General features: G+C 30.5%; 2 protein-coding genes across 2 annotated transcripts in view; both read right to left on the minus strand.

Moving 5' to 3' along the window:
- Nucleotides 1-3868, minus strand: part of LOC107449817 (beta-arrestin protein kurtz) — a 47926-nt gene extending 44058 nt beyond the window's left edge. The window contains exons 1-2 of the mRNA XM_016065476.3: nt 3723-3868; nt 3010-3086 (exon numbers count right to left, since the gene is read on the minus strand). The gene's annotated coding sequence lies outside the window, so the exon portion shown is untranslated. The remainder of the gene's footprint in view (nt 1-3009; nt 3087-3722) is intronic.
- The window catches only part of LOC107449808 (general transcription and DNA repair factor IIH helicase subunit Xpd), a 363770-nt gene that overhangs the window by 91957 nt on the left and 261185 nt on the right, over nt 1-10628 (minus strand). The window lies entirely within an intron of this gene.

Here is a 10628-nt window from a genome sequence, read left to right on the forward strand (position 1 = left end):
AAAAAAAATTTCAATTTTTCCATAGTTTTTTAATTATTTCAATTTATCTAAATTTTTTCCGATAAATTGATTCTGATTTTCGAATTCTGTTTTCCTTCTTAAGTAATCAGTTTTGCATTTTCTAATTTTAAACGTTTTAAAGTATTGTATTTTCTGCAAAGAGATTACAAGGTTAACCGACAAAAAGAATTTAGTGTTATATAAACAATGATGTTTATATAACAATCACCACCAACAATTGCTTTCAATATGTCAGTCTAAATACTTTGGCATGCGGCCCTTCATTGGTCAATCTGCTGTGCATGTGGCCCTTCACTGAAAAAGGTTGTGCACCCCTACTTTATGCATTTTTATTTATGAACATTTGTTGGATATAAAAAATATTTTATCTCCATTGGAATTGCATAATACAAATTTAATTCATTATAAAACACTAAGACATTAAAAACACAGATATAAAAACTCGCAGCAGTTATTTTGATTTTAATCATAAGTCCTTAAAGAGTAGATAATTAATATGTAATAAAATTTAATAGTTTTTTTTTAATGAACTGAACTGCAAATTTTACTTTTTTGTGTAATTTTTAGGTGTAGGAACAAGATATTCTTAAAATGTTTTTTTTTTTTTTGCCTAGATATTTTTAGTACTATATTCTAAATTTTTTTCAGTTAAAAGATGAAAAGCAATATCTCTGATAAATTTTATAATTTAAATATAACTAATAAATGAAACTAATTTAATGTAATTTTTATAAATAAATAATCTTTGTAAAATATTAATAAAGCTCATTTGTAGAAAAGAGGAATTTATATTAATTTATTTAAGTACTAGTAGTAAATATTTCTTAGCTTCTCATATTCCAGCTACAAATAATTTTCTACAAATATTTCTCAGCATTAATACTTGAAATTTTGTTACTCTTAATTTCAAAGCTATGCAAATCTAATTTTCAAAAAAGAATACTGAGAAGATTCTTCTACTTCCAAACAAAAAATGTAAATAAATTTAAATTATCATTTGTAATAGTATAACTCTATAAAATAACAAAAAGTATGCGTAGAATAAACATTCTCAAAATTATTTCAATGATCTAACCTACCTGGAATAAAATGTACCCATGTTCTGGGTTTCAAAAAAGTATTGAATCCTTATCATGTAAATCTATATGTATGCTAGCAATTATAAAATTAAAGACATAACTTTAAAAAACAATTGCAAATTTACTGCTGCATTTTTATAAAAATACAGCAGTAAATTTTAGAAAGCAAAGTAGTAAAGTTCAAAAAAAAAAAATACTTCGAAATGCTTAAATACAATTTATTAAAAAAGAAATGGCACTTTAATGTGAGTCATGTGATTCTTTCGAAGGATTTGTAACACTAGTGGTCTAATATGTTAGTGGTAAAAAAAAATTATTTAATACCACAATTATAATTCAGATGAATGAAATATGAGAATGAACGAAATATTGAATGGAATATTGTGAAGAATGAAATATTTTAAATTCTAAATGAATTCTTGGTTTACACACAGGGAACTGTGCAGGTCAAATTTAATACTGTTTAGCAGTACCTTCAAAAATTCAACTTTAGGAAAATGATAGTTTCACAAAATAAATTTTCTTTAAAAAAAAATTTATGCCATAAAAAACGATAAATCCATATTTTTCTGTTGATTTTTCAATTTTCACAAATTAAGTCTAAATTTTCATAAAATAGGTACCTCTCAGAAAAACCTAGACAGACACCTGATACATATGCTGAAAATGAATAAAGATTTTCATTGCTATAAATAATATCTAGAATTTTTAGAAGAGAAATATAATTTTTAATTCTTGAATTTGGTCTTTATATTTTGAATGGAAAAGTTTGATGAACAATAATTATAGAATTTTTTATAAATGCATATTTTTTTCATAATTTATTCAATAAATTGTTATTGAAAAAAAAATTTTTTTTTTTAAACTTTGCTACTTTCTTCTCATTGTCATTTTTATATAAATAATTTAATTTAAACAATCGAAATATTAAACTAATTGTTGATTATTGATTGAATATAAATGTAATTATTACTGGTTAAAAAAAATTCATAGCTCTCAGAGCCCTTGCGTTACAAATTACTGTTATGCAAGTTATATATTGTTTTTATAATAATGCTGAGTTAGAAGTTGAAAGAAATATATTGACCATTTGATGGGAGCAAGTTGAGCTCTTTTAAAATTCAGGCATTTAATGGATCTGATAAATTTATAACATGCCCTTCTTCTACAAACTACAAGTTGCTTTAGTGATGACATTTGCTTTTAAAAGTTGAAGTTAAAATGAAAAGTGAAGTGCTAAGGATGAGAAAAGTGAAAAAAATTATACTTATTGTTGAATTTTAACTAAACTTCATACATTCTTAAAAATATGGGTTTTAAAAATAAGCTTAAAGTTTAAAAGGACATGGAATGCCTTCATAATTTTTAATTGAAGTTAAATATTGAACTTTGAATTTCTTTTAGTGAATGGTGTAGTTAAGTAGGAAATGCTAAAAATTTTTATATATCTCATAATTGACTTGCTCAGTATAATATTCCTTACTTCAGAACATTCAACCATTATTTGTAAAGGAACCATATTATTTAATATAATTACACACAAAATAATAGAAATTATATTGATCTCCCACTCTAACTCTTTTGAATTTTTTCTTACAAACCTAAAAAAAAAAAATTTATCTTTCATAGGTTCAAAAAAATTATTGAACAAATTCTAAAAAGGAAAACAAATCTTAATCTGGTTATTTATTCCATAACATCTGAAAGCAACAGACTTCTTACAACAGAGTTTCAGTTGAACTAAGTTTCACTCACAAACATTTTAAACTAAAAAATATAACATAAACATCTGAATAATTTAAGAATTAAAATAAATATCATTTGGATATTTTAAAATAGACTTTTACTAAGAGATAAAAATAAACAAAATTTATTAAAGGTAAAGTAAGAAACTTTTCAATATTAATACCTCTTTTTTAATTTATCTAGGAATCAGACTCCAATTTGCAGGCAAGAAAATTACCATCAGTTACTTGAAGTCAAAAGCTAAAATGAAATTTAAAAAAATAGAAATAGGCAATTTTCCCCTAATTACAAAACAAATAAAATTTAATTAAAATATTAATTCAGGGTCACAAAATAGAGAAAACATAATTTTAAAAGATAAATAATTAAATACAATCAATTAGGAGAAAAGTCAACAAAATATTTATTTTTGTACAAAACAAGATTGAAATGTTTTTATGGTATCTGTGATCATGCTAAAGAAAAAAAATTCTAATGTCAACGTAACTTAAGTTCAGCTTCCCGATATTACATTATATTAAATGACATTTGAAAAGCTTTATTATGGAGCAGATATAGATATAAAAGATCATTAAACTGGACATGCTAATCAGGAAGTTTAAGACATCTGACATCCGCAATAACAAAAGCTAATAAAAAAAATCCCACCCACACATATTACTAGCACGGATTGTTCTTTAACAAACTACATAACTATTTTATGATCACTAAACTAATATAAAAAATTTTCTTTATGACAGTAATTTCGCTAAAATAGCATTAATTACAGTAAATTATCCATATTATCATAACACAGTTAGTTTAAAGTCGCATTTGCACGGTTTAATATACTAGTAAGAAAAGAAAAAAAATTTGAAATTGACACTTAGTACATACAAAATGTAATTTTTATAATAATAATTCATCGAAATTCACAACACTTTATTTCTAACAGAGATATAAAGCAAAATTCAATGCTTTTGAACAAGATTGCTTAGAAAAAAAAACAACCGACAGACACTTTGCATTCTGTTGCCAATTGCATAATTTTCAAGTGAAAACACTGCTGGCTGTCAAGCTAATTTTTATATGCTATGTTCATACTGCCCTACGGTGACGGGCCATTTTTATTGATGCGGAATGACTGAGATTTCATTCCAGCTGCCGACTCACAGTTCCGTATCTGATGAAACAGATTTCTCATGCATAACATCAAAACGGCGATTTGCACAATTTTTATCGCTATCGGAGAAAAACCTTAAAATTTCCTGTTCTCGTCAGCGAACTGAGCTGCATAAATCATTCAGGTCCTATACGGATCATTCAGATTGAATAAAAAACAAAATGTGGAAACAAATAATGATGCCTGAATACTAAAGCATTTCTTTATTAAAAAATTTTCTATCAGAAAGTGTTTTGAAGGATTAAGAAAGCATAAAAAGTACACCCTAAAAAGTTTAAGAGCAAACAGGGCCACTCTCACTAAATGCGAAAAAAATCGCATTTGCGAATTTGGAGATAAACAAATTTCTGATTGGCGCGTTTTTCATAGAGGGTATTTTTTTTCATATTTCACCAATCAGGTTCGAATTCGCATCTACGAATTCATATGCGCGAATTTTTCGCATCCACTGTGAACCAATCCGGCCGACTGCTCGGTAGCCAAATCTTTCACGCCTAGTCAAAGTCAGTGGATGTGGTACAGCAGGGCTCGAAAAACCACCCGTCCGCCCGTCCTCGGCTGTCAAAAATTCCCTGCGGACAACAAATTTCTCGAATCCGACGTCCGCGCAGACGGCCATTTTCCCATTAATATTCGTGATACATTTTAAATTTTTGTTATCTTGCAAGAGTCTAGCATCTCACTTCTAAAATGACCCTCTAATCTAGAAATACAGCAACATACTGCGCATTGATGTTTTCTCTGTCTGGGAGTACTGCAGTGGTTGAAAGAGGCTTTTCAGCAATGAGCTTACAAAAAAACACATTACGTACTCTTCTTAAACAAGAAGCGTTAAACGCAATTAGTAACATCAACCTAAATGGAAAACACCTTTCATATTTCTGTGCAGAAACCTCTTTAAATCAGTGAATTGATTGTGGAACTGGCTAACGTCATATTTGTTTCATTTAAAAAACGAAGTACCCTCGGATAAATTGACATTCCAGATAACTTGACCTTTGTCATTTAAATTATTTCATAAAAGAAATAAATTATTTCATAAAAGAAATACTAGGTTTTACTATTAGTAACCTAGTATTTGTAATCCTAGTAACTACTAATTCATTGTGCAATTTATATAAATGTTTGTAATAAATAAGAGAAAATTATATTTTTATTTATTTCGAAGCTACGGGTTAGTTTCAAAGGAGGATGGGTACATTGGTGGACAAACCGTCCTCGGGGACGGGTAAAATTTCTGACTTTCTTCGAGCCCTGTGGTACAGAATGCCTCTGAACTGAGTAAAGCTTCATCGTCTCTCAAGAGACTTTGTTGATTGTAAGGATTTCGACTTTGGCAAATATCGGTAGAGTTGACCTAAATGTGTAAATATAACAAGCGAATAAAAATCTATTTAAACCACCTGTGTAAAATTCGCAGATGCGCCGTCGGAAATTCATTTGAGAATCTAATTGTGAACCTTGTGAGAATGGCACTTAAAAGTAAACTTTTAAAGAGCCGTGCTCACTGGGAAAAAAGAAAATAAAAATTTAAATAAGAGCGGAAATATTTCACCAACCATGTTTTCAGTCGCTTGCAATTTTTCACATGAGAAAAAAACGTATCCAGTGAGAATTGTTGTTAACGACGTTGAGATGAATCTGTACAAAATTCGTAGGTGCGTACATTTTACTTCAGGTGCAGATTTTATTTGCGCACTAAATTCACGATCGCAACGCTCAAATGCGCCATCTAGGGCGAAAACCGGTTCTATGTCTTGACCCTCCCCCTTCTCTCTCCTTTCTTTCTCACTTATATGGGAATGCACTACTACAATTTTTCCCTTCATAACATTTTTCGAATTAATTCCCCGAAATATTTTTTAAAATTTCCACAACGCTTTCCTTAGAAGCTACATTCAATGCAGTTTTGAGTGTTCCATATAGTTTCGTACTGAGGGTCTTTAATTTATTTAAAAATCAAGACAAAAACTAACGAACTACTTTCCTCTATATGACTGCCCACACACTAAACGAGAGATTAAAGAGAGATCATGCTACAGGTTGAAAATGACGATTGTGACTCCCGAATAAGTCAACTAGGGGGAGATGTCTTGACCCTCTCCCTTTCCCTCTTCTCCTTTTCTCAGTTGTATAGGAATGTACTATGATATTTTCCCTCTTCTTAATATTTTTCGTATTTAATTCACGCAAATATTTCTTTTTTAAACTCTTTCTATGGCAACACTCCACATTCATCAATAGCGTGTGGAGAGTCATAGAAGAAGGAAATTCGTTAGTTTCTGTCTTTAGTTTCAAATAGATTAAGAATTTTTTTTATTTGAACCAAAAACTACGTTTGAATATGGAACCGAAAACTATGTTGAACATAGTTCTGGAAAAGCGTCGTGCAAATTTTCAAAAATATTTTTTGACAAATAAATACGAAAAATATTAAGAAAGGGGATAATATCGTATTATATTTCTATACAACTAGGAAGAAGAGGAGAGGAAAGGGGGACGGTCAAGACACATGGAATTGGCCTTTTCCACAGATGGAAGTATTCGAGTGTTTTGATCGCGGATGAGACTGCAATAAAATCAACAATGAAGTTGTTAAATAGAAGTTAAGAAATCAAAAACTAATTTGTATACAGGCATAATTTTCATTAATTTTCCGAAATCGTGCAAAGCCAGCCAATACATACCATCGCCTTCTCCGCAAAAAGTGATCTCATTTTCGCCTAATAGAGTGATGCAGCCACTTTAAAATCTATTCGCTCGTCGGGCGAACGGTAAAAATATGCGAAGTGTTACCATAGATCAGAGGTCGTCAAAGTGGTCTATATAGACCCCCAAGGGTCTATTTAACAAAAGCAGGGGTCGATCTGAGACAGGGGGGCGAATGGGGGTCGATCNCGCCACCTGTAGCCCATTTTGATCGCCCATCACGCGTATAGGCTAATCTGAATAAAAATATGGAGTTTTAGGGGCCATTCACATTCGCACATGCTGTCACAACCGAATGAACTGTCCCCAAAATTAACCATGATGGAATTGGAAGCAATGAGGCAGCGATTATTCACACAAGTGGTTCCAATTCGAATGCACATGTAGGGCAGTCGTATATTCTGCGAACAGCTCTTAAGAGACCAGCCTCATTGCAAGTGATGCACGACACCACCAACCAAGTTCTTATTCTTTCTTAGCGTCGTTAGGAGGTTCATGAATCGCATACAGTAAGAGTGTCTCTTAAGACATACAAATAAAAATTGTTTGCTCCTGCATGCATTTGTATTACATAAAGCACCGCTCACCTTGCAAGTACATTTTTGTCATGAAATGAGAATGGTCTTTAAAGGATAATATGCATGTGTGGTGTGTTTTTCACAGCATATATAAAAATGTCTATGTACAAATATCTGTATACAAATCAATATGCAAATATCTTTATACGAATATCTATTTAAGTTAAATATGAACTGTATCTGCTATTGGATATCTGCAAGCTACGTCACGTGGGAATATTGAATCTGATTGACTGCTGAATTGTGGCATATGTTTTGCTAATATGTTTATGCAACAATTTAGCAGCCAATCAGGTTTGACACTCACGTGAAATGTTACATGAAAATATCCAATTAAATCTGATCAGAAAAGTGTGTAGTAAAAAATCAAGCCTAATAGCAGTTAACCAGTTGTTTATGTATAACCTACTGATTTCAGCGGTCTTCTTCTTCTTCTCGAATTGCATGAAACCAATTACTTTTTGATGGTTACTTTGAATTTTTAAAACATCTTGCTTATTATGTTTCTCCTTTTCGGAGCGCTCAACTGAATTAAACGGCACACCTGATATGTCTACTCCGTAACTCACTATATACGTTGGGACGTTCCATCGATCGACAAACTCAAAAGCGTTGCTCGGCCTACGTCACGTATCTAAATTCGATGCTGGATATTAAATAAAAATTGACATAAATTTTTATTTTCCAGCAAGTTTTAATACTAATAATTTTTTTCATACATTTGTTGCTGATGTCGATTTGGTTTTACGCAAAATAGATGGTGTATAAAATATTGTTTGGTGTTCGATTCTATATTTTTCTTTCGTTTCTTTTGTTGACAGACTTCGTTATTTGAACTGGAACCCTATTGATGGAGGTCCAGGTTAAAATACATTTGATGGAACCCTACTGGCAGGAAATCAGAATTAGTTTAGTGTAACCCTGCTGAATCGGGTCAAGCTGAGTTTAGATAAAAGACCGACATTTTAGCTGATGTGAGCTCCTACATATTTAAGCTAGAAATATCCGGTCTAAGAACTGTCTGATATCATTTTGAAAGAAAAGACCTTCGAAGGCTTGTTCCTTCGAAACGCTTATTGTGAGGTTTTCTCTGAAAGTCCCATGCTAAAGTAGGACAAAGGGAGAATTTGTGTGCTTGGAGTACTTCATTATTTTGACCAGTGATTATATGGTAAAGTTTGGTGGACTCTGTTTCACTGACGAAGTGTTTTTTTGTCTCTACGAATTTGTTACCTCTATTAGCCATTAGAGAGGATTCGTACCTGCCATTCCATGCTACTAATAAACTACGTTTTTGTTCGTTAGATTCGCAATATGTTCCTAGTTGAGTACGTTATAACGTCACCAAAAATTAGCGCGATGCTGCAATCTTTAGGTCTATTTCAGATTATATTTCAAATTAATTTTCGATTTCAGAATTTGGAAATCGAGAATTTATTTTGAGAGAGAGAGAGATAATTGAGATTTTTTCCCTCGGACGTGGCTAATTAAATAATTTTAGAATATTTTAAAGTCTTAATATCTATTTCTTTTATAATAACAGAAATGTTATATTCTCAGCATGAATATTTACATTATAAAGTGTACATGACAGGCGCATAAATAATGTGGAAGACTGTATCTGGGTGATGTGAAATACTTTGAAATACTTTTCACATGCAGAATTCTAAATTTGCAGAATAACGGGCATAAGAACAGAACGAAAAAAAATTTGATTGAGATTAAAATAGTAGTGTACTGTTTAGTAAGTTGTTAACAGGTAAAAGATTGATGTCAGTTTATTTTGCTTGTCGTTATGTATTAATATGACAACAAAATCGTTAAAAATTTTATTAAAAAAAAAAAAAGCAACCGATTCTTCATACAAATGGGCATAGTTACTTTATTTTGAGTAACAAAGGTTTAAAGTTAGATTTTTTTTTCTAAGCTAATGAATTTTTAGAAACTTAATTTATTTTTCGAGGAAGAATTTTATCTAGAGAATTTATTTTATCCTTATTTATTTTTAAGTATACTGTATGAATGAATGTCGTCATAGAGTATCCTTAAAACTGTTACGTCAGTGTAGATAAAAGTTTAAAAAGGATTTCTATTTTAATTTTAATTAATTTTTGGAACATTATAGACCAAAAAATATTTTTTATTTTATTGTTATTTTGAAACTTTTTCCTGATCTTTAAGTTTTATTTTATTTAATTATTTTACAGATTAAAACTTATTTCGTAAAAAAAGGGTCAGTTAGTAGCAGTTAAAAAATCATTAGCTATATCGTCAATAGAGTTGGAAAGTGTTTCATCAATAATGCGTCGTCCAGATTTAACAATGAATGAAATGTGTCATAGAAGTAGGAAATATGAATGATTACGCGTTTAAATAACTGATGCAAAAAGCTAAGGGAGTACATTTAAAAATAATGTTTTACTTGAGTTGCTGACCTTACATCTAGGTTTTAGTAAACAGTTTGAAAAGAAAGTTCGTTGTAAAACATAAAAAGTATCTAATTACTCATTTGTGTTAGCATCCACTTAAAAGGGCTGTTTCTTTTTAAAAAAGGATAAGTGTTAGCACAAGCACTTCATAATTAGAATTTATTAAACCGAAATAAGATAATTCAATCCATCATAATATATTAGTGATGTTAGCATAATAATATTAATAAAGTAAATAATTATGTATGAATAATTATATATGAATAATTATATATGAAGTCAAAGCACAATACATTTTAAAAACTAAAACTAAACTAAAGGGATGTAAATAAAAAAAATATATATTCTTGGTATAAGGAAGTACGTACTATATATATGTTACGGTGAAACACCGAAATCTGGAGAATGTCGACATTCACCGGTGAATGTCAGCATTCATATATTCGCTTTGGTGAATGTCCGAAATATTTGTTATATCCAATTTTATATTAATTTATTCGTTAATATTATTATATTTATTTGATATATTTATATTTGTTCTATATTTTAATACTTACTGACGATAGATTAGAAGAAACATCAGTGTTTGGAGCATCGGGCAAATATATACCGGGCAATGGCACTTGATCTTAAAAAAACATCAGTGTAGGGTATACCAAGCTAATTTATAACGGGCAGTGGCACTTAACCTTAAAAAAAACATCAGTGTAGGGCAGAGGTCGCCAAAGTGGTCTATATAGATCCCCACGGGTCTATTTAACATAAGCGGGGGCCGATCTGAGCCAGGGGGTCGATCCGAACCGGAAGGGTCAATTGGTCGACGGATTATCAGTATTTTTCAGATATGTGACAATTAGAAATAAAAGAAGAAGACTTGGAAATATAACAAACCTGGTGTAAAAGT

The sequence above is a fragment of the Parasteatoda tepidariorum genome, chromosome 3 (assembly GCF_043381705.1).
Source record: "Parasteatoda tepidariorum isolate YZ-2023 chromosome 3, CAS_Ptep_4.0, whole genome shotgun sequence".
In the NCBI taxonomy this organism is placed as follows: Eukaryota; Metazoa; Arthropoda; class Arachnida; order Araneae; family Theridiidae; genus Parasteatoda; species Parasteatoda tepidariorum.